Below are 23066 nucleotides of genomic sequence, written 5' to 3'. Positions count from 1 at the left end.
ATATATATATATATATATATATATATATATATTGTTTATTAAATATAATTATCCACTGACATGTGTTTCGTCGTCCACGACTCAGTTTCAGCCACTCTGACGAAACACATATCATTGGATAATTATATTTTAAAAAACAATATATATATATATATATATATATATATATATATATATATATATATATATATATATACCGCTCCCCATGTGTAGGTACCTAATTGGTTAAAGGGAAAATTACTCCCAACTCGCATTTAGGTAAAAAAAAATCCCTTTCGTAAATAACTGAATTAATTCTAAACGTATCGCAAAAACAACACACACACACACACACACACACATGTATTTATATATATATATATATATATATATATATATATATATATATATATATATATATATATATATATATATATATATATATATTGAACCATACTATGGTTATATTATGTGCTAATTCAGTCTCCTATAATGTCTTACTATATCTCTTCCTTTTTATTATTAATATTATTATGTTTGTCTTTAATCTTTTTTTACATAGTTTCTTTATTTTCTTTATTTTCTTTATTGTTACATGTATTTATTATTTATACTGATATTTAAGTCATCTTTTTATTATACATTAAAGTTTCTGAACAATTTAAGCTACATCCCCAAATCTTATCACAATTTTTTTTTCACTTTTACTCTTCTCACTCTTATTATTTTTTCACCCTTATTGTATATATATCTTTATTATTATTATTATTATTATTATTATTATTATTATTATTATTATTATTATTATATTATTATTATTTTATTATTATTATTGTTATTATTATTACTGTTATTATTATTACTGTTGTTATTATTATTATTACTCTTATTATTATTATTCCTATTATTATTATTATAATCATCATTATTATAATTATCATCACCATTGTTATTATTAATATTATTATTATCATAACTATTATTATTATATCACCAATATTATTTTGTTATTACCTCATCATTATTTTTATTATAATGTTATTCTGATCATTTTTATTATAATTATTATTATTATAACCATTATTTCTATTATCATTATTATTTATTATAATTATCTTATTATTATTATTATTATCATCATCATTATTATTATTATTATTATTATTATTATTATTATTATTATCATCATCATCATCATTATTTTTATTTTTATTATCATTATTATTATATCCCTTATTTCTCTTATTATTATTATTATTATTATTATTATTATTATTATTATTATTATTATTACCAGTAATATTAGAATCCTTATTATTATTATTATTAGTAGTAGTAGTAGTAGTAGTAGTACTAGTATAGCCATTATTTCTATTATCATTATTTTTATTATTATTATACTCGTTTTTCATTTATTTATTATCATTATTATCATTATTGCTATTATCATTGCTATTATCATCACTATTATTATCATTATTATTTTTAATATTATCATTATTATTATTAATTCATTATTATTATTATTATTATTATTATTTAATTTTTTAATTTTATTATTAGAAATTTAAATTTTAAATTTTAAATTCGCAACTTTCTTGTGATGATATGATTTGTATTTTAGTGACTACATTTTTTCTCAGTTTTTATTATTTCTGTACGTACATGTGCGTATATCTTTGTATGTGTATCTGTGTCTGACTGAATTGCTGATACACATTAAAGTATATGCGTATGCCTCACTATTTGCTCATTTGTCTCTAGCCGATACTCCCTAGGTCCACTTCTTAATTTGACACGTTAATTTAAACACGCTTCAACTTGGTTGAATTCAAATGTTTAAACACCCATTTCTTAGAGTGATGTAATGTAATCATACTGACCCCTTCGTTTTTCTTCTGTTTTTTTCTACTGCTTCGTTCCTCTCTTCTCTTTTCTCTTTTCCTTTTCATTTTAGTTGTCCTTTCTTTCCCTTTTTATCGCTTTCTACTCTCCTCCTTTATCCTGTTATGACTTGACATTCTCTTTCCTTCTATCGGCTTCTATTTTGAGTCTTAAATGTAACTTCATATCACCCCCCCCACTCTAAGTTAGCGATATAATAATATTTTATTTTATAAGCGATAGAATAATATTATATTGGAATTTTTAAAAATAATAACATTTTATATCTTTATTAAGAAAGAAATGTATTTATTTCACTTCTTTCATTGCAGAAACAGCTGCCTTCGGTAGCAAAAAAAATGTTTGCGTCGCTTGATGACTGACTTTTCGTTTTTTTAGTAAACCAACACTCCAAAACATTAGCATGTTCAGTGTAACGACTATGCAATATAGGTATATATCAATAAAAATATTATATAAACACACACACACACACACACACACACACACAAACACACATATATATATATATATATATATATATTTTATATATATATATATAAAATGAAAATTACAATTGAATTTACCAAAATGATCCAAGATGGTAAAATTAAAATAAATTATAAATATTAAAGAATTAATATTTATAAAATTATCTCAGCCAGATATAAAAGCTCGATAAAACCAAATAGGAAATAGAGATATAATATGAGCAAACAGTTAATGGAATATGTTAAAAAACACTTTGAAATGAGTTAAAAACATATTTAATCTGAAAAGGAAACATTAGATAAATGGATAGTCCTTAATCCGCGGAGTTTCGAAGAAATACTCTCCTTCTCATCAGAGGGTAGGAATTTGCAAAATGCAGGATCGGATTTTGCATGCAGAAGTATTTGATGAAACAACAAATAAGTCAAAGATCTTACTTGAAAACAAAATAAGTTAAGCAGAGGGAATATGGTAAAGAAAAAGGTGATTACACATTAATGGATAATCTGGTGGAAGAAAAAAAATCCAGTGACGGTAAAATCCAAATGTAAAATTTCAAGAAAGTTAAAAGAATTTCCATTTGTACAAGTAAAATCCAAAGAAATCCCGTAATTGGAAGAAGATGGTCCATAATAATCCAAACGCAGAAATCCATGGAATAATTCACAAAAAATTGTGTACAGGGAAAAAATAATATTAAATATGTTTTTAACTCATTTCAAAGTGTTTTTTAACATATTCATTAACTGTTTTCTCATATATATATACTAACGGGGGTACCCGGCGTTGCCCGAGTGTTTGTTTCCGGGACGGGGGGCGGAGTTTTAAAAAATGTTATGGTAGGTAAGTTGGAAGGATCAAACCCGGAGTCATGAGTAAAAGTAGGAAAATAAAGTGTGAAAAAAAAACAAAAAAACATCTGCAACGTTAACAGTTCGGCCACCAAGAAAAGTCCATTCCAGTTGTTTAGGAAAAAAAAAAAACGACTACGGTAGGTCGGCGCGAACGTGAAAATATAATGTGAATCGTCCAGCACGCTAACCACTACGCCACAGAGCACTGCAGCTTAGTTTAGTGATTTTAAATAACTTCACATGAAAGAACTACGAAGCCAAACCGGTGTTTTCTTCTCAACTGTTCCTTGTGAACGATCCCCAAACGGTGTTAAGTGGTGGCAGGGGGAGGAGGAATTTATTAGAAAGAAAATATTTTACCACTTCCATTGATCTTAACCGATTTGGGCCGTGACTTCTTAGCAGAAAAAGTATAGAAATCTAAGATTATCGAGGAATTTGAGAAATAATAAGCCTATAACACACCTCAGATATTGTTCTGCCGTTTGGGCATATTATATTTGCATGAAATATCTTGATTTTTAATCCTATTAAGGTCAAAATCCGACGGAAAAAATGAGTTCATTTTATTTATATAGAGAAGAGAAGAGAAGATAGAAGAAGAAGAAGAGAATAGAATAGAAGAAGATAGATAGAAAAAAGAATAGAAGAAAGAAGAAGAAGAAGAAGAAGAAGAAGATATATATATGTATATATATACATATATATATATATATATATATATATATATATATATAGATAAATATCGTTAAACTCACTACTCGTTCAAGCAGCCGCCAATAGCGTAATGGTTAGGAGCCTTGATTGCCGTACAAACGGTCGGGTTTCAATCCTGGCTTGAGGTAGTTGCCTGTCTAGCCGCACTGATGAGCTGTGAAACAGTACTGTATGTGGATGACTATATATATATATATATATATAATGCTATATGTATGTCTGTTTGACTGTATCCGTATTTTCAAATTCTATCTCCCCTGAAGCTACAAGTTGCAGAGCGGAGCTAGGGGCCTAATGTGATTGAATTACTTATAGACTGCTTTTTATGCGTCGTTTGTTGGTTAAATTAATTTTTAAGGGGTCAAAAAATGGGTTAAAATGAAAAAAAAAACGTTATACATTTTGTACATTCATTTCCATTTATTTTTAATCAGTTAATATGCGTGTATGCTTGGTACTGTAGTAACGTCACCAGGTTTGAATTCTACAGTTTTGCTTTCGGTTTGGATTCTAGCTGAGGCCATCCACAATTTTTTTTTTCATTTCAAATCACGACTCTATAATAATATATACAAAATCTGGTCAAACTAAAATATAATATTTAAGCGTATTTTACGATCGAGCAAAGCCGGGCATCCTTCGCTAGTATATATATATATATATATATATATATATATATATATATATATATATATATATATATAGTAATTTATAAAATATATATGGCGATTAAGCTACACTGAATATTCTGCGTTTAATCCAACTATAGGATTCGTCAGGCTTAAGCGCGAATTCTGCGTTGCTTCTTGTTTTTATAGACAGAATTCGCGCATAAGCCTGACGAATCCTATAGTTGGATGAAACGCAGAATATTCAGTGTAGCTTAATCGCCATATATATTTTATAAATTACTAACTAGCTCTACCTACGTATTGAGCACTTTTGAAGTAAATACTTGAAGTTTACGCATAAATCTATACTTTCGTATACTAAATTTATGTGAATAAATGAAGTAGTTATATATATATATATATATATATATATATATATATATATATATATATATATATATATAGCCAGTAGAGTTTAGTTTCCTAGAAGTGCATCCAATGAAACAACGTGTCTACCAAAATAGTGCTCAATGAGTGAACAGAGCAGGTAAATTAATTTTATTTATACAAACATTAATGGCTACATATGTGCATACATGTTTCTGTAATCACTCACGTTGGGGGATTACGTCCTCAGGCCAAGAATTACCTTCAAAAGTGACATTTCCACCAAATACATTTTTCTATTTCGTTTATCAAGTTAAAATACAACCTGGGTGGGAGTAAAAAAAAACAAAAAACGGTAAAAGGATGAGTGAGGTCTTTGAAGATAATAAACATCTTTTTTTCTTTTCCCCTTCCCCCATCCAACCTAACTTTTGGCTTTTTATGGCATAGGGTACTTGAGAGTTTAGTTTTCTTGTCTTAGAGTCTGTAAGTTAATAACCTTAGCTATGGTCAACCAAGTACTGACCGGTGCCTTTTAATCTACCTCCACCCACACATACATGGAACACACACATAATACACACATACACAGACACCGCCAAACACACAGATACACATATTAATACATATATTCAAAAGCGAATCCACGCTGAACGCTCTTTGTTTTATTTATTTATTGTGTGTGTATTTATATGTATATGTGTGTAGATGTATGTGTATGTATATGTATGTATATGTATGTATGTATATGCATGTGTGTGTATGTATATATATATATGTGTATGTATGTATGTATGTATATGTATGTGTATATATATATATATATATATATATACACCCGTCTGTAGTCGGGTAGCATAATATTGCATATACGAAGAGGTTACCACGCTACATAAGTAAAGAAAAACACTATTATTTGTCTCTGTATGTCTGTAATGTGTATGTGTATATATGCGCGGGTGTAGATAAATGTAGAAATTTATAAGTGTATTGATACACGCATATAGGTACATGTGGGGTTTAGATAACTTTCAGGTTTTATATTTATTCATATTTTGTTGGTTTATTTGTTTTAATTAAATTTATTTTTATTCTTATTTATTTATTTTTTATTTTTGTTTTTGTTTTGTTTTATTTACCTTAATGTAATTTTTACTTTATTTCTACGTAGTTTCAGAATTATTGTCTAGTTTCAGTATATAAAACAAAGAGCGTTCAGCGTGGATTCGCTTTTGAATATATGTATTAATGTGTGTATCTGTGTGTTTGGCGGTGTCTGTGTATGTGTGTATTATGTGTGTGTTCCATGTATGTGTGGGTGGAGGTAGATTAAAAGGCACCGGTCAGTACTTGGTTGACCATAACTAAGGTTATTAACTTACAGACTCTAAGACAAGAAAACTAAACTCTCAAGTACCCTATGCCATAAAAAGCCAAAAGTTAGGTTGGATGGGGGAAGGGGAAAAGAAAAAAGATGTTTATTATCTTCAAAGACCTCACTCATCCTTTTACCGTTTTTTGTTTTTTTTTACTCCCACCCAGGTTGTATTTTAACTTGATAAACGAAATAGAAAAATGTATTTGGTGGAAATGTCACTTTTGAAGGTAATTCTTGGCCTGAGGACGTAATCCCCCAACATGGGTGATTACAGAAACATGTATGCACATATGTAGCCATTAATGTTTGTATAAATAAAATTATTATATATATGTATATATATATATATATATAAAGCTGAACGTCTGTGTGTGTGTGTGTCTGGTCACGAATAAGCTCCTATATGGTTGCTATTATAGAAAACTGATAATATATAACGATAGAAGATGTATCGCGACACATGAATGGGTATGTTAGACCTGGTATAATGATGATTCATTAAAATTATGGGGTTTGCGTACGTGCCTGGTCCGCTAAGTATGGTTTTTAAAATTTTAAAATGAAAAAAAAAACCTTTACAAGTGTTTTGATATCGATTTCATAATAATACTTTGATAAGTATGTTTTTACTTAAATATGAATGTATAATAAAATTGTGGGGTCTGCGTTCGCGCATGGTCTTCATAATATGGAAATAGGCACAAACTTTAATAAAGACTTTTCATATCTATCTGTGTAAGTATACTTTGATAATTATGCGTCAGTTTGAAGAAATATTGTATAATTAAATTATGGGGTCTTCTTTCGCATATGACATTCATGGAATGGAAATATGTCACAAAGTTTAACAAGGTTTTTTTTAATATAGATCCACAGAATATTGTGATAAGTGTTTCAGTGTGAACAGGTAGGGTATAATAAATTATGGGGTTTATCTATTTTATTTTTACTTTCATCATATTTTGCTTTGGATTTGATACTCCCGAATTCGAAGCTATCTCTTTACAACCCTTCCTTTTTATAACCTATCGTGCTTTCATAAATCAGAGTCCATTTTCTGTAGGCTGTTTTTGAACCCAGTCAACGACGAGTACTTTTGGTAGAATATATATATATATATATATATATATATATATATATATATATGTGTGTGTGTGTGTGTGTGTGTGTGTGCGTGTGTGTGCGTGTGTGTGTGTGTGATTCAATTATTTCTAGATATTAACACGATTTCAATCTGACATGTAATTAGATTTTAAGCTTGAAGTAAATACATCCATATTTGGAGAAATTGTTGGAAATGATGCAAACTCCGCTATATCGGCGTTGAAATAGCAGAATAAATCCGATAAATAAAAATTCGATTATTCCATCTAACGATATAAACATTTCCGGTATTTACGATGTTATTTTGAAATGTGCGCACGAATATTTCCTTTTTTCTCAATATTTTATACTAGCACGGAAACACGATCTTGCCCGGATTGATTGATGGGCAACGGATGTTTCACGCTCCTAATTTTTTTATTGTCATTTAAATCGGTGAATCAAATCGATTCTTTGACTGCTCAAGGTGAGTGTCCATTGCAGTGCACCTGGAGAAAGTGTCGGGTGCATCTCGCACTGGTTTAGTTATCAATACATGGTCGTGTGCATTGCATTGTGGAGAACTTACTGAGGATTTTGTAAAATTGTTGTTGCATATAAAAAGCGTGGGTGCCCGGCGTTGCCTGGATGTTTGGGGATGTGTGAAAAAGAAAAAAGTGGTAGTAGAAAAGCAGGCTCGAACCCGTACTGAGAAGGAGGAAAATAACGTGAGGAAAATACCGTGACGTCTTTGCTCTTGCAACCATTGCCAAACCGGAAGTAACGTAGGTTTAAATTAAGCCTAGTCAATCGAAAAGAAGAGATGGCTTTCGAAAATATCGGCGACAAAAGCGAACCCTCCTTGTATTAAGGGTGAGGGAATTAATATTTTTAGTAATTTTTCGATATTTGTCATCCGAAGGGTCGAGTTTCAAAACGATACCGATCGAATGAAAATCCATCCCCTCCGTCAAAAGTTTTAGGCAGACATGCATACATACATACATACATACATTTAAACAGGCAGGTGTGATTTATATTATAGGTGACTTGAATGAAGGTTTAAAATGCAATCGTCGTGCTTCAATTGTGCACTAAACAGTAACATTCATTGCGAATGCGCTCCTGTCTTATCTACTGTTGCTTTTATATGTCGAGTCTTTCCGCTTCGCTGATAATGAAACTTCTCAAATGCATTTGTGATGTTAGGCGGTGTAAGGTGTTTACTTTTGTAAGAATCGCCTGATCCTTCTGTCACCGGATTATTTCGAGTAATGTTTATCGATGCATATCGAAGAAACGCCGATAAAACTCTATCCAAGAATACTGCCTAGCACATAAAGGACCTTTGTATGAAATAACATAAAAATTGGCTCAGTCTTTTTTGAGTCTATAGGGAACGGAATACAGACACAGAGAATAATTTTCTTTTATATATATCTGCTATTATATAAAAGTTACGTTGTATGTGTGTGTAAGTTCCTTTCTGATATACGTTCAAAACAGCTGAGCATATCTTTTGCAAATTCACACAAAGCTAATTCATATGTCTGGAAGTGTTCTTAGATATATTATGTACAGAAATGCATCTGATAAGTAGAGAAAATCCAAAAGGTCAAAATCTTAAAAATAGCTTTTCTTACTAGATAAAAAAGAATAATTTTTACAAGGGTGTATTTTACGTTGAACCGGTCAAGGGAGAATAAAATCTCAGCGCACCATTTTTTCTTAAAAAAAAAAACAATTATTTTTTTTTTAATTTAGAGACGTAGCTCAGTGATAGAGCATTTGACTACAGATCAAATGGTCCTCTTTTCAAGCCCGAATGTGCCTCCAAATTTTATTTCAATTTGTTCTTATCAATGAGTTCCGTTTACGATAAAAGAAGAGGAACCGTTTAAAACCGCCGCAAATCATTTCTTCGTTTGCATATCCTGAAACAAAACATTAATCAGAAGTAACATTTCAAGCCCACATATCAGTTAATATGATATTGTAAACAATCGCTGATTGAAATTGATGAACGACATTATCATTATTATTTTTAATCTTCTTTTTTTTTCTTTTTGCAAATAAGCCCTTTGGGTAAATTATTACTTGTAATACATAATAATCAATGAAGGATTGATTGTACAATAATACATGCGCAATCTGCATAAATTAAAATATTATGTATATGCCTTATGTACGACCGGGCAACGCCGAGCTTCCGACAGGTAGTAGAGATAAATATGCCACTTATATAATTAAATACGCAGATTGCATGGGCGCATCTTATATTTGTGCTTTAATGGTCATGTCTGCATCAACTTTATTCTAAAGCTAAAATTTAGTTATTTAGCATTAATGCTAAAACCTAAATCGGAATAATGTGAGCTGGCACGCGGAAGTTTTTTAATGCGTGTCTCAAACACTCAAATATTATTAGCAATATCTTATAAAGCAATGCAAAAACGAAATCAGTATTCTCTTAGATGTTCTTACCTTAAAGTTTTATCTGCAAGTTTTATGCGGCAATTGTGTTTCGCTCAAGTCTAAAATAACAATTTTTAGCGCTGAAACTAATTGATTAGACATTTTTGAACTGTAATGTTCAAGGCCTAATTAGTATTTTCTTTGAATATTAACCGGTCATGGATATGACCTTAAACTATATCCGATAGTGAGGCCACAGTTTGCGGACTTTGGGGAGTGTGGAGCCACTCTTTAATTGCAACTGCTCCCAGGTCCACTCTGACCCGAAGTGGTAGTACTTGTTAAGGTCCCAACTATGGGTTATATAGAAACCGACTTGAAATATATATATATATATATATATATATATATATATATATATATATATTCTATTAAAAATGTGTTCTTTAAAATCCCTGAATTCGGCATTAAATAACATGAAAAGGGTTGATATGCCGTAAAAAAAGACAGCCAACAAGAACAAAAAAACATGAATATTAACGCTTAAGTTTGATCAGCAATTTATATGATGTGATTCTCATTTTTAATTAGAATTTTGATTTTTTTCTCGAGCTCAAGTTTGAATCAAAACGTTCTTTGTTTATAATGTTCAAGTTTGTCACAAGATGTACGTTATTATGTTATTCTCAACTATAAACCAGCATTTTTTTGTGTGTTATCGCGTTCAAATGTAAATAAAGTATGTCTGTCACATTAACGTTGTGATCTTGCTTATTTATTCTATAACGCTCAAGTATTTTCTTTGTTGAATCAGACGGGTCTAAATCAGGCATTTTTACTTCTGTCACACTCAAGTACATTAACATTGTCCTGGTTCTGCCACGCTAAATCTAATTTATAAAACTATATATGTCTGTCTTCGTATTTTAAAACTCCGAAACGAACAGTCGCAGAGCTGGGCTAGGGTCCTCAAATGCTTGGGGTTTTTTTTATGGGCCGTTGCTTTATTGATCTTTAACAGGTTTAAATATTTTAAGGGGCAAAAAAGGGACCTAAACGTTCGTGAATTTTTTTAGAGTTTTTGTAAAAGTAAGGGGGTTCATCAGCTGGGACATTAGAAAAAGTTTAGATCGATTAATTTAAAGTCGTGTGTTTCAGGGGTCAGGAAAATCGTACTCAAAACTTCTCTGCTTAATTTTATTAATTATAATTCATTGAAAGTTAATGTTTTTATTGTATTAGTAAAATATTTAATTGAGAAGGAAATATTCCCATGAATAAAGTTTGTATAGATTAACAGACGATTATCTGATGAGATATATGTGTCTCTGTGTTCGTTAATGACTGATGCGTGCGTGGAGAGATTTGTCGAAGAGATAAGCACCCACAGTGGGTGGCTCGACGACACCGCTCTGCAGCTGGGTTCCACTGGTTTAGTGAAGAAAAGTCTAGCTTTAAAAGTATTTAGGTAGCTCCCAGAAAAGTCATTTTAAATTAGTTCAGAAAGTTTTCTGATTTTCCCAAAATATATATTTTTGTTATTTATGATAATATCTGCGCAGACGTCATGCGCACTAACGCGTTCATGTATTTTGATTTTGTACGTCGATTTGTAAACATCGACTACTACATGTATGCATAACTAGTGAATAATAATATTAATATTATTACTAGTTATCTTTCATTTCAATTACCATTCACAAACCAATAAAATACATAACTAATCGGGGATCACCTGTGTACGCCCATTGCTACCTATTTCTTTTGGTCTTTTGTAATCTGGTCGAATGTCACGAGGGGGATCAAATGTAATACCGCCTATTTTACGCCGGAATGGATAAGAGTTGATTTCGCATTGCACTGTTATGATGATTGATCATAGGCATTCATGACTTGAGGGTTTCATATCTCTGTTGACGGTGTGAGACTCCAAGAAAGCAACTCATATCATAAACATGTATCAGAAACACAGGCGTCTGATTGAATTCCTAGGAAAAGCGAATTGAGAATGGTGGTAATTAATTCTGGAGCTAAAGAGGTCGCTCTTACTCACCGCACAACTCTCGTTTTCGTAGCTCTTAAACTTTTCGAGTTGAAAAAGAACTTTACATTTGCAACGATCCTCATAATTTTGTGGTGTTATTTTTTCTATCTCTACTTCTAAAATGAAATTATTCCAAGCGAAATCGAAAGCGTTTGGCTTAAATAATTACTTAATTGAAATGTTTTTTTTTTCCACTTAATTTGCTTTAATTTTGTGCAAACTTGTTTGGATGAATATTTATCTTGCAGATGCATATTTTAATACCAACAGAATACGATACCTCTCCAAAATACGATAAATAAGTCGGTTTAAAAGAGAAAACTTTAGACCTGTGTCTCCTTTAAAATTATAAGATTAATACGAGGATCGGGTTAGGGTTAGGGTTAGGGTTAGGGTTAGCATCGATACAAAGTAATACATCTTATTATTTAACTAAAAAAAAAAAGTTGAAAAGCTACAAAATCGAAAGTGGTAACTTAAGAACGAGCGACGTTTGTGCCCCAGAATTTATTTTTTATATACGGACACTACTATTCTACATCCACTTTTGACAGCGATGATCTTTATCGCTACATGAACGTTTGGAGCGCGCTTTGTGATACTGAAAATGATGCTTACTTCTTTTTAACGCAAGAAGTTAATGAGAAAACGAAGACGTGAATCGTAACCTTTTTGTGGTCCATAATTCTATATATTACATAGTCATATTTTGTCATATTTGGGCTGGTGCATCTACCACTAGCCTCTCGCTCCTAGATAAGGTTCAAAAGGGAGTCGCCAATCTGATAGGTCCTTCACTGTCATCTCAACTTCAGTCTCTGTCCCATCGACGAAACGTTGCATCCCTCTGCCTGTTCTACAAGTGCTTTAACGGTGAATGCTCTGACGAACTCCAAGCACTTGTGCCCCCCGACGTAAATACCCCCGATAGGCAGCTAAATCCCACCCCTACACAGTGGAGATCCCTAGATGTAAGAGAGCCTTCTACTCCAGTAGTTTTTTTTCCCCAGGACAGCTAGACTTTAGAATTCACTTCTTGCCCCCTGCTTCCTCAACTGTACTGACATGCAGAATTTCAAGTGTAACGTGAACCTACAGCTTGCTGCCCAACTCCCTACACGGTATCCCTGATTACCATGTCCCTGATAGTAGCCCCCTACAACAAAGTGTCAATTTGCCTTGTTCGGGGGGAAAATGTAATAAGAAAAAAGTCACCAATATTCTAAATGCATTTTTACCAAGGCGCAAATGACATATCATTATTTCTTACACACTCTAACGACAAGTATTGCTTTCTGGGTCTTACTGTTGCAGGAAAAAGGGCTGTCCCTTTCCATGTAAATAAGGAGAACATTAGATAAGTGAAAATGAGATTAGGATAAGCTGAGACTCGAACCTTGTAAGTAAGATTCAGAATTTGGAATGTTAGAACTTAGTTATTGTTTAATTTTATTAATAAATAGTTAGATATTGTTTATATTGTAAAAAAAAATAATTCTTCGTTCTTTTATGAAAACTGAATAAAAAAAATGTCAGCTAAAAATAATGAACAATATAAATTAAAAATGTATTGTAAAAGAAAATAGGTCAGGTTAAAAAAATAAATTAGTTGAGTATTCTTTGTTTGCAGAAGTGTATTTTGAACAAACATCTGCTTAGCCACGTGAGTTGGTCACGTTTTGGAACCATACATCTGACGTCATAGCAAAAAGTTAATTCTCAATACAGGAGCTAGAATTAGTCAGATAAGAGCAGTCGGGGGGGGTTGATGCAGAACAGGTGAGTCTTCTAGTCAGAGAGATAGAGTTGAAGTCAGATTCCTTTGGAAGCGAAGGAAAGAACATTAAACTATGTAGATCCGAAAATGTGAATTCCTGACGTCATCATCATTCGACCGGTCTAATTAAATAAAGAATGACCATCGATTTTTGTAACTGTTATCTTCGTGTCATCATTCTACAACTGAAGGTAATGTGTTAATCATCTTAATATGAACTTTATGTAAACCTTACAAGAAATGTATCTCTCCTCCTCCTCCCCCTCTCTAATAGGTGTTATAAGAAATATAAGAACTATGCATCTATCACTCTATCACTCCTCGCTATATATGTTATAAGAATCCACAGAACTGTATAAATATCTCTCTCCTTCATCATTGTTATATATGTGTCCCCGCCGTCTCTCTTCAATATGAATGTGCCCATCATATTTCTTCTAATATGTACTCAGTGCCATCCTTTTAATCTGAATCCCCTATGCAACATTATTGCATCAATATCTGCAGCAGGGAGATTAAACTTGCAGATCATAAATACATATGTTAAGTTATCATGGCAAATCAATTTGTAATCCCTTATTATCTGCTTCAGTTGAATAAAAAATAAGAGGAATTACTTTTGAAATTCCCCTATCATATTAAAAAAACATAGGGATCTAGAAGTGTAAGCAATTTTGAGTTTCAGATGGTTCGCTGTTACACACAAGTCCTGGTAGGTTACTTGTTTGTAGTAGGCAGTTCCACAGAACAAAATATTCTTACCGTGTCGAAACCCGGGAAAGAACATGTGAAATTGCTCCAGAAAAGGTTTAATATTTATGAAGCAATTCTGGTTTCTGATTGGTTGGTAGTAGAACGTGAATTAATTTGATTCGTCAGTTCTTAGCAGCATCGTTTATAAATAGAATCGTCCGACTGTGTGGGATCATACCCCATTATAAACCTCTTATGATGGGATGTGTCTCCTAGCGGCTTCGGTTGCAGGGAGACAGGGAATTACATGTCAAGGATTCGTCACTTGACACTCAGCCCAACAGGTGAGGGGCCGGGAACGGGCCTAGCACCTGTTGGGCTGAGGTACACCGCCTGGGTAATACCTAGGAGGTCCATCCTCCCAGGCCTTGCCACCGGGCTTTCCGGTGGGGCAAGTTTATTGCTTGCTGCCTGAGGCGCCCCGACCGGGGAATGCCGACGGGGTTACTCAGGCAATTTGGAAAATTGCAGGAGTGCCCCTCCTTTAGGGAAGCCTGCGGGTATCCCACTTTCCAGGCCTTGTGCCAAATATTGCCGATGTGGGCGGCAATTAAATATATATCCCATTATAAGTCTCTTATGATGGGATGTGTCTCCTAGCGGCTTCGGCTGCAGGGAGACAGGGTAGTACCAGTCAAGGATTCGTCACTTGACACTCAGCCCAACAGGTGAGGGGCCGGGAACCGGCCCAGCACCTGTTGGACTGAGGTACACCGCCTGGGTAATAGCTAGTAGGTCCACCCTCCCAGGCCTTGCCACCGGGCTTTCCGGTAGGGCAAGTTTATTGCTTGCTGCCTGAGGCGTTCCGACCGGGGAATGCCGACGGGGTTACTCAGGCAATTTTTAAAATTGCAGGAGTGCCCCTCCTTTAGGGGAGCCTGCGGATATCCCACTTTCCAGGCCTTGTGCCAAATATTGCCGATGTAGGCGGCAATTAAATATATACCCCATTATATGGTTCAAAATATTGCAACAAGGGATTTGGACGTAAAAGTTGTTGACATTGCGCACTGCATCTATCTCTTACACAGCTAGTAACGACAAGAAGAATTAGTGTTAAACATGCGAATGACACAAAAAACACCAACATAAAATTATCTTAACAAATGACGCTATGAGTATGATTTGGCAACTAATAGGGGAGCATGATAACGATTGATAAAGTTAACTTACAAAAATATAAACTAAACTGAAAGAGAGAAAAAAAAGGGGAACAGACATATTGTACCCGTGTTTTAAAGTCAATCTATTTAGTGGACACATACTGTTGACCGACAAACTGAGAAGCGATTTTATTAGTGAATGACCACAACGTGCGCATCGGTTAGAGCGCTGTTCAGAGAAAAGCCGTACAATATCGTTAGTCTAAGCTGAGATCATAAATTTAATTATAAGTGGATTAGCTCAGATATTGACTCTAACGACGGGACCCAAACGCTACACACCCACGCGCACGAGTCCAGCAAGTACGTTGTAGAAATATTACCTGTGTTAGTTGTTTTGTTTTGTTTTTCTTTTGTATGTAAATTTTTAATTAATGCCAGCACTGAATCCGTAGACAACTCATAAGAATATTAAGAAACTGGATACACAATTTCTGAGTATACAGTATGCGAAGTGGGCACAGTTTAACAGGTGTAGATAAATGTAATTAGATGTCTCTATGGAGGATGCAAAATGATTTTTTTGTGATTGAAATATCGCATTTTATTAAATAGGCGAGCTAAAATAATATAATTATCTAGAAAGACGAAAACTATTCTATTGAACACGCGAATAAATATTGGTAGGAAATATGTACACTGCATAAAAAAATATAGGAACACGACTTTAAAATACAAAAAAAAAATTGTTATTTACAAACTTCCCGTGCTAGTGATAAAAAAAGATCAGATCTGACATTATATTCTGGCCACAATACACAATTATCAGGCAAGCTACATCTAGGAGAAACATAGTGGCTCTATAATAATATGGTTCTTTGTCCTTATAGACTGGCTCCAAGAAACCTCAGAAACAGGAGGATGGTAACACATGGGTAGAATTCAAAACAGTTGCTACTAAGGCTCAATATCACTCATATATAATCTATCAAATGTGAGCCACTGATATATGAACATTACCGTAAAAAAAAATCATATACGCTGTATGGATGAAAAAGCAGAAAATAATAAAAATTAAGATGAATATATATATATATATATATATAAATATATATATATAATGTATATATATATGTATATATATGTATGTATATATATTTATGTATATTTATATATACATAAATATACATAAATATATATACATATATATATATATACATATATATATGCACACACATTATATATATATATATATATATATATTCATCTTAATTTTTATTATTTTCTGCTTTTTCATCCATACAGCGTTTATGTTTTTTTCTATGGTAATGTTCATATTTCAGTGGCTCACTTTTGATAGATTATATATGAGTGATCTTGACTCATTATCAAATACAGCCTTAGTAGCAACTGTTTTCAATTTATATATATATATATATATATATATATATATATATATATATATATGTATATGTTTATATATATATATATATATATATATATATTGCATTTCAGTCCGGTGTTGCCCGGGTGTTTGCAGGTGTATGTTGAGCAAAAAAAAAGTGGTATTTTAACCCCTATTATGACCTATTAACATTTATTCTTTTGGGGTCAAATTGAGTTATTAAGTTAGATCCATGTCCAAGGAACCGATATCTTAAATTTCAAGTGTTTGTCGGAGGAGGTTGGTAGAGTTCTAAAAGGTCAAATTGTTGAACATTGACCCTTTAACAGCCAAATCTCTGGCCGAAAATGGATTACAAGGATTTTCCCCAATCTTAGTACCATGTATAGTAACATATGGCTGACCATTAGAGAATCTTATGCGGTGTATGTACCGCGCCGAGACGTAGAATTTTCGAGGTTGGTATCCAAAGACTTATTTAATCCACTGGAAGTCCTGCATCATCAGTCTACATGAACATCAAGGAGAAGAAAAACTAGGATGCTAGACCTGAGGTTTACTTTATGCTCTGCCTCGTGGCAGTCAGTGCACAGACTGAAATTTGTAGTTGTACTAAAAAATCAGGATAATTCTGTACAAACCAATATGACACTATCGTTTCCCGGGGAGATTTACTTTGTTGAGGAACGTGCTGGGAACGCAACCAGATTCCCGAGGAAATAAACAATATCCAACGATAGGCACATGGAAACAGAAACACAACGGGCCAGGATGTCGTCGGCTATAACCGACTGGCGCGGGTTGCTTCGTCATTATGTCATTACAGGCATCTTTCCATCGTCGACATTAATGGCATGTTGGAATTTAACACTTATATAAAAATAGCGAACAAATATATTTTTATAAAAAAATGTATATTTTAAATTTATTTAATATTTAATAATGAGGAGCATCTATATATATATATATATATATATATATATATATATATATATATATATATATATATATATAACCGAAAATGTATGTTCGCTTTTTGTGTATGTCCAAGAAAGGCTTTTTTCAGAGAAGTGGTCAGTCGGTTCACAACTTTTTAAAACTTTTTATATCACATATAAATCGTAATATCTCACAGTTAACAACGGAGCTCGCCTGTCTATTTAATTTGCTGGACTTCAGGAAGATAAATATTCAACAGTTTTCGCTCGCCGCATGTAGGTTAGGCCTTCTCCTATAATGTTTCCACCTACCCCCAACGTCTTTGGGGGGAAAAAAGCATTCCCGCACTAAATGAAATGCTACCCCGCAGTCAAAAGTTGACCTCATTTAGTCATTAAAACGTGCACCTGCTAATTTAAGTAATTAAATAAATTCAGACGTGTTTCCGTTATCATCTCGGGGTGGGGGAATTGTTAACGTCGCACTTTTTTTTCACACTTTAATTTACAGCTTTGCCTCAACGGTTCGGGTTCGATCCTCATACTTACGTACCTAAACATTGTTATTTTAACCCCCCCCCGGAGTTTTCACACACGCCTCCAAACACCCGGGCAAACGAGAATTCTGGTATGTACTGACCATTTGTCCGAATATAAGCATGTTATATATTTATTAGTTCAGTATTAAAAAACTATGTCTTAACTCCTCGTTTATTGAGGGTCCTGGATATAACCTTAAACTATATCCGATGGTAAGGGCCCCAAATTGTGGGCTTTAGGGAGTGTGAAGCCACTTCTATATTTCCATTGCTCCCAGGTCCACTGTAACTTTTGTGGTCATAAAAATACTAATAACGAACAAGATAAATGCAACTGTAGACACCGCACACTCTGCCCATTTCAAAATAAATGTCTAACCAAAAGCGTGGTTTACCAGGCCACAATATTTTCGAAGGAAACTCCAAATAACAAGAAATATTACGTAGGTATGACTCCTTTAGATTTCAAACATCGATACTATGACCACAAAAGTACATTCAACAATAAAAAACACCGTATGAAAACAACACTAGCGAATAAATACTGGGAACTCAAGGAAAGCGGACATGCGCCGGTAGTCGAATGGAAAATAATAAGACAAGCTACCACGTGTAGGGACCTAGAGGACCCATGTATATTATGCCTTCATGAAAAATTTGCTATCCTGTACTTTAAAGAACCCCGACATCTATTAAACTGTAGAAGAGAAATAACAAACAACTGTGTTCACAAGATAAAATTTACTCTAGGATAGCGATACAAAATAGTTTTAATACCAGCAAAAACAATAGAAAATAAACAAATAAATAAATCAAATAAGCATGAATATACATAAACGATCACACATATATGTATGCATATATGCATTTATATATATGTGCATATATGTGTATAGACATATATATATTTATATATAAACTAACATTAATAAAAAAAAAACACACTGACCTAGATTAAAAACAGATCAAGACTAAATATCCAGGCTAAATAGAGCACACAAACAGTTACAGGTCAACCAGAGGTCAAATAAGACTGTGTCCGGTAAATGCATGCTCATCTCAATAGAAGATGCGCATATAAAAACGACAAACAACCACAGAATTCGCGCATGAGTCTGAAGAATCCTATAGTGGATGAAACGCAGAATATTCAGTGTAGCTTAATCGCCATATACATTTTATAACTTACTATATATATATATATATATATATATATATATATATATATATATATATATATATACATATATATACATATATATATACATGTGTATATATACATACGTATGTATATGTATATATATATATATGTATGTATATATCTATATATAATGTGTGTGTGTTATTGTTTTTATATTCTGAAATAGATTCTTTTAGCTAAATACTGTGTTCCTTTATTTGCCGCACGTTAACTTTTATTTGAGATTTACTATTGTTAACGATGGTTTTCATAAGCCAGAAACATGGAGTAAATTCGCCTAATGATTAAGATTGATATTTCGGTGGCCTGCTCGTTTATTTGGCATCTTATTAAAAATCAAGATAAATTACGTGACAAAGAATACACCGCACAAGAAATGCTGAATGAGGCGAAAACTATAATGAATGACGGTGGCTTATCTTCGAAAGCCTTATCATTAAGTATTTAGCACGAAGAAAATTTATCCCGACAACAGACAAAGATCCAAACACTGATATACACACACACACTTCAATTCAGACCATAGTAATAAAGAATTTTCTTACTGTTGTGGGGTACAAATCATCCCTATTTGAGAACTAAGAGGAATCAACCAGTCCTATGAATGCCACTGGTTTCAGAGACTAAATTCAGACAATCATACCATGTTTAACCGCATGCTACGGAAACGTTCCGCTCATACCAATTTAGTTGCGCCTGCATTCTTTATGCTAAATACATATTATATTTTATAGACTTCTTGTGGTGTCTTTCATTTTTGGTCCCTAGCACGGGTCTACAACACTTACAAAAGCAAATGTAAACTTGAATCTAATATAAATATTATAATATAGTAATCCCGACCAGAATTTACAAAAAAAGCTCAGCACAACCATATTAAGAGCTAAAGCTTGTCATATCAAAATAAATCAAGACTGTAAATCCAAAATTTACAAATTAAATTATTTTACGACAGAACACTCCCGCCCCAAAATTTCTTAAACTATCCTTAATCCTGGGAGTTACAAAGAATACTATTCTTCTCTTCAGAGGAAAGAACCACATTAGCAAATCAGTAGTATAGAATTTTAGACAACACTTTACGACAGTTCGTCATAAAATGCAAAACAAAAATGCGTATACTGATTAAATCGTGTTAAACGGGGGAAACAAACGAATAAAAGAAAGTTTAGAATGCGTGCAGACCTTTTTGGTAAATCCAAGAAGCGAAGAAACAGATATATTTTTTATATTGTCGGCATTTCAGTGTTGGCAAACGAGCGAGGTAAATCAAGAATTTAAGTGATCTAATCAAGTTGGAAAAGAAATCTTATGTAAAAGGAGTTTGGAAATCCGCGTGCACTTAGAGATAATGCATCCCCTCAATAAAATGCAAAGTTAAGACTTAAATTTTACCCACTTAAGTATTTATTGAGCAGTCTTAGTCATGTTGTTAAATTAGTTATTTATCACTCTTGGATATATTTAACCTCGTATATATATATATATATATATATATATATATATATATATATATATATATATATATATATATGTATGTATATATATATATATATATGCACTGAAGATTCCCGAAAGGATGAAACACTAGTGTGTGTAGGTATTTGTTTATTATAGTAAAAAAAAAATTATTATGATAGGCCCTTTAAGAAATCCGTTTCTTATCGTTGAGCACTTTCAGTTGAATTAAATCGGTCAATTTAGCTGTTATGCATAGATCATCGTATAACGATTAGATCAGTCTGGCTGACGTAAAATGAACATTTTAAAATTAAAATGTTTAAATTCAACGTTATTTCACGCGGTTAATGGTAGGTCTTCGCTAATTGAGCCAGAGATGTTTCGTGTTGTGGGGTTCAAATCGTTCGACTGGTATTAAACGTGACACCCTGCATTGAAGATTCCCGAAAGGATGAAACACTAGTGTCTGTATGTATTTGATTATTATAGTAAAAAAAAAAAATTAATTATTAAAGGGGCTTTCAGAAATGCGTTTCTTATCGTTGAGCACTTTCAGTTGAATTAAAGTCGGTCAATTTAGCTCTTATGCATAGATGATCGTATAACGATTAGATCACTGTCTGGCTGACGTAAAATGAACATTTAAAATTAAAATGTTTAAATTCAACGTTATTTCACGCGGTTAATGGTAGCCGAATAGATTAGGTCTTCGCTAATTGAGCCACAGATGTTTCGTGTTGCGGGGTTCAAATCGTTCGACTGGTATTAAACGTGACACCCTGCACTGGAGATTCCCGAAGGGATGAAACACTAGTAAAATGAACATTTAAAATTAAAATGTTTAAATTCAACGTTATTTCACGCGGTTAATGGTAGCCGGTTGGATTAGGTCTTCGCTAATCGAGCCAGAGATGTCTCGTTTTGCGGGGTTCAAATCGTTCGACTCTGCATTTGAGCGATATGTAGATACGAGGGATTCTGTATATTGGCTTAAAATAGATTCATTTAGTGATCTAGATTAATAATAGCTGTTGACCAATGCTTTTAAGATGAGTTGTCTTAAACACAACACATGCGTATTCTTACACACGGAAAGAGAGTATATTATAATGAATCTAGTAATTATCTCCAGTGTACCAGCTGCAACATATGGGCATTCAGTATAGATACAAGTTCTACCAATATGAGAACATCCTTGAGTTTATTATTAGAAGCCTAATAATTTTCATCTCCAATATATTCCACTTTATATTTCCTATACACCCTTTTATGGCATGAATTCTGATGTAGATGATTACAAAAATGTTCATTGTTTTATTTAGATGGCAGCATACGGAAAGTAAGCACTAGACAGTTGCAATCTGGATTATCTGGCATCTACCCAGATACTAAACTAACACGTACATGTTTGAATAGATTCACACTTTATTTTCGCTGTTATATTCATTTATTTATGACTGAACGACTTAACGAAACGATGTCATAAATTAGGTCATAAATTTCTGACATCTTTATATGCATTATATGTATCTTTCTATCACGTATCATTGAATACATTTTGACTTTGATGTTGTATTTTACATATATCGTTGACTACTTTTTTATATTAGTAGTATTTATTAGATTCTTACATTAAGTATATGCATCTTTCTGTAACCTATCGTTAAATAGCTTTTGACCTTGAGGTTGTATTTTAAGCCCCTTATGCTGTATATGGTAGCGGACAGATCCCGGAAATTAGAGAATCGAGGAAAACAGATTGAAAATAACATTTATTAAAGTAAAATGCTAGAATCAAACCCAGTAATGAAAAGTAAAAAAAAAAAATACATATTGCAATTTAGATACGAGTATACGGATGTGGAGCACTGTCCATTGTGTTGGAAATAACAGTACAACTAGAGGTCAGAGTTAGGACAATGGAATTCAAATTAAATAACTTTTTTGTGTTGCCAAAAGAACGTGTTGGAGACATATGTTTGTGTAAATCCACGTGAGAAAACATTCACGTGGTTGAGCACGTTTCTGTCGTCACAAAGAAAGAT

Source organism: Euprymna scolopes, chromosome 41 (assembly GCF_053919585.1).
Source record: "Euprymna scolopes isolate OS-2025 chromosome 41, ASM5391958v1, whole genome shotgun sequence".
NCBI classification, from domain to species: Eukaryota; Metazoa; Mollusca; class Cephalopoda; order Sepiida; family Sepiolidae; genus Euprymna; species Euprymna scolopes.
The sequence above is the reverse complement of the archived record's forward strand: the minus strand, read 5'-3'. Positions refer to the sequence as shown.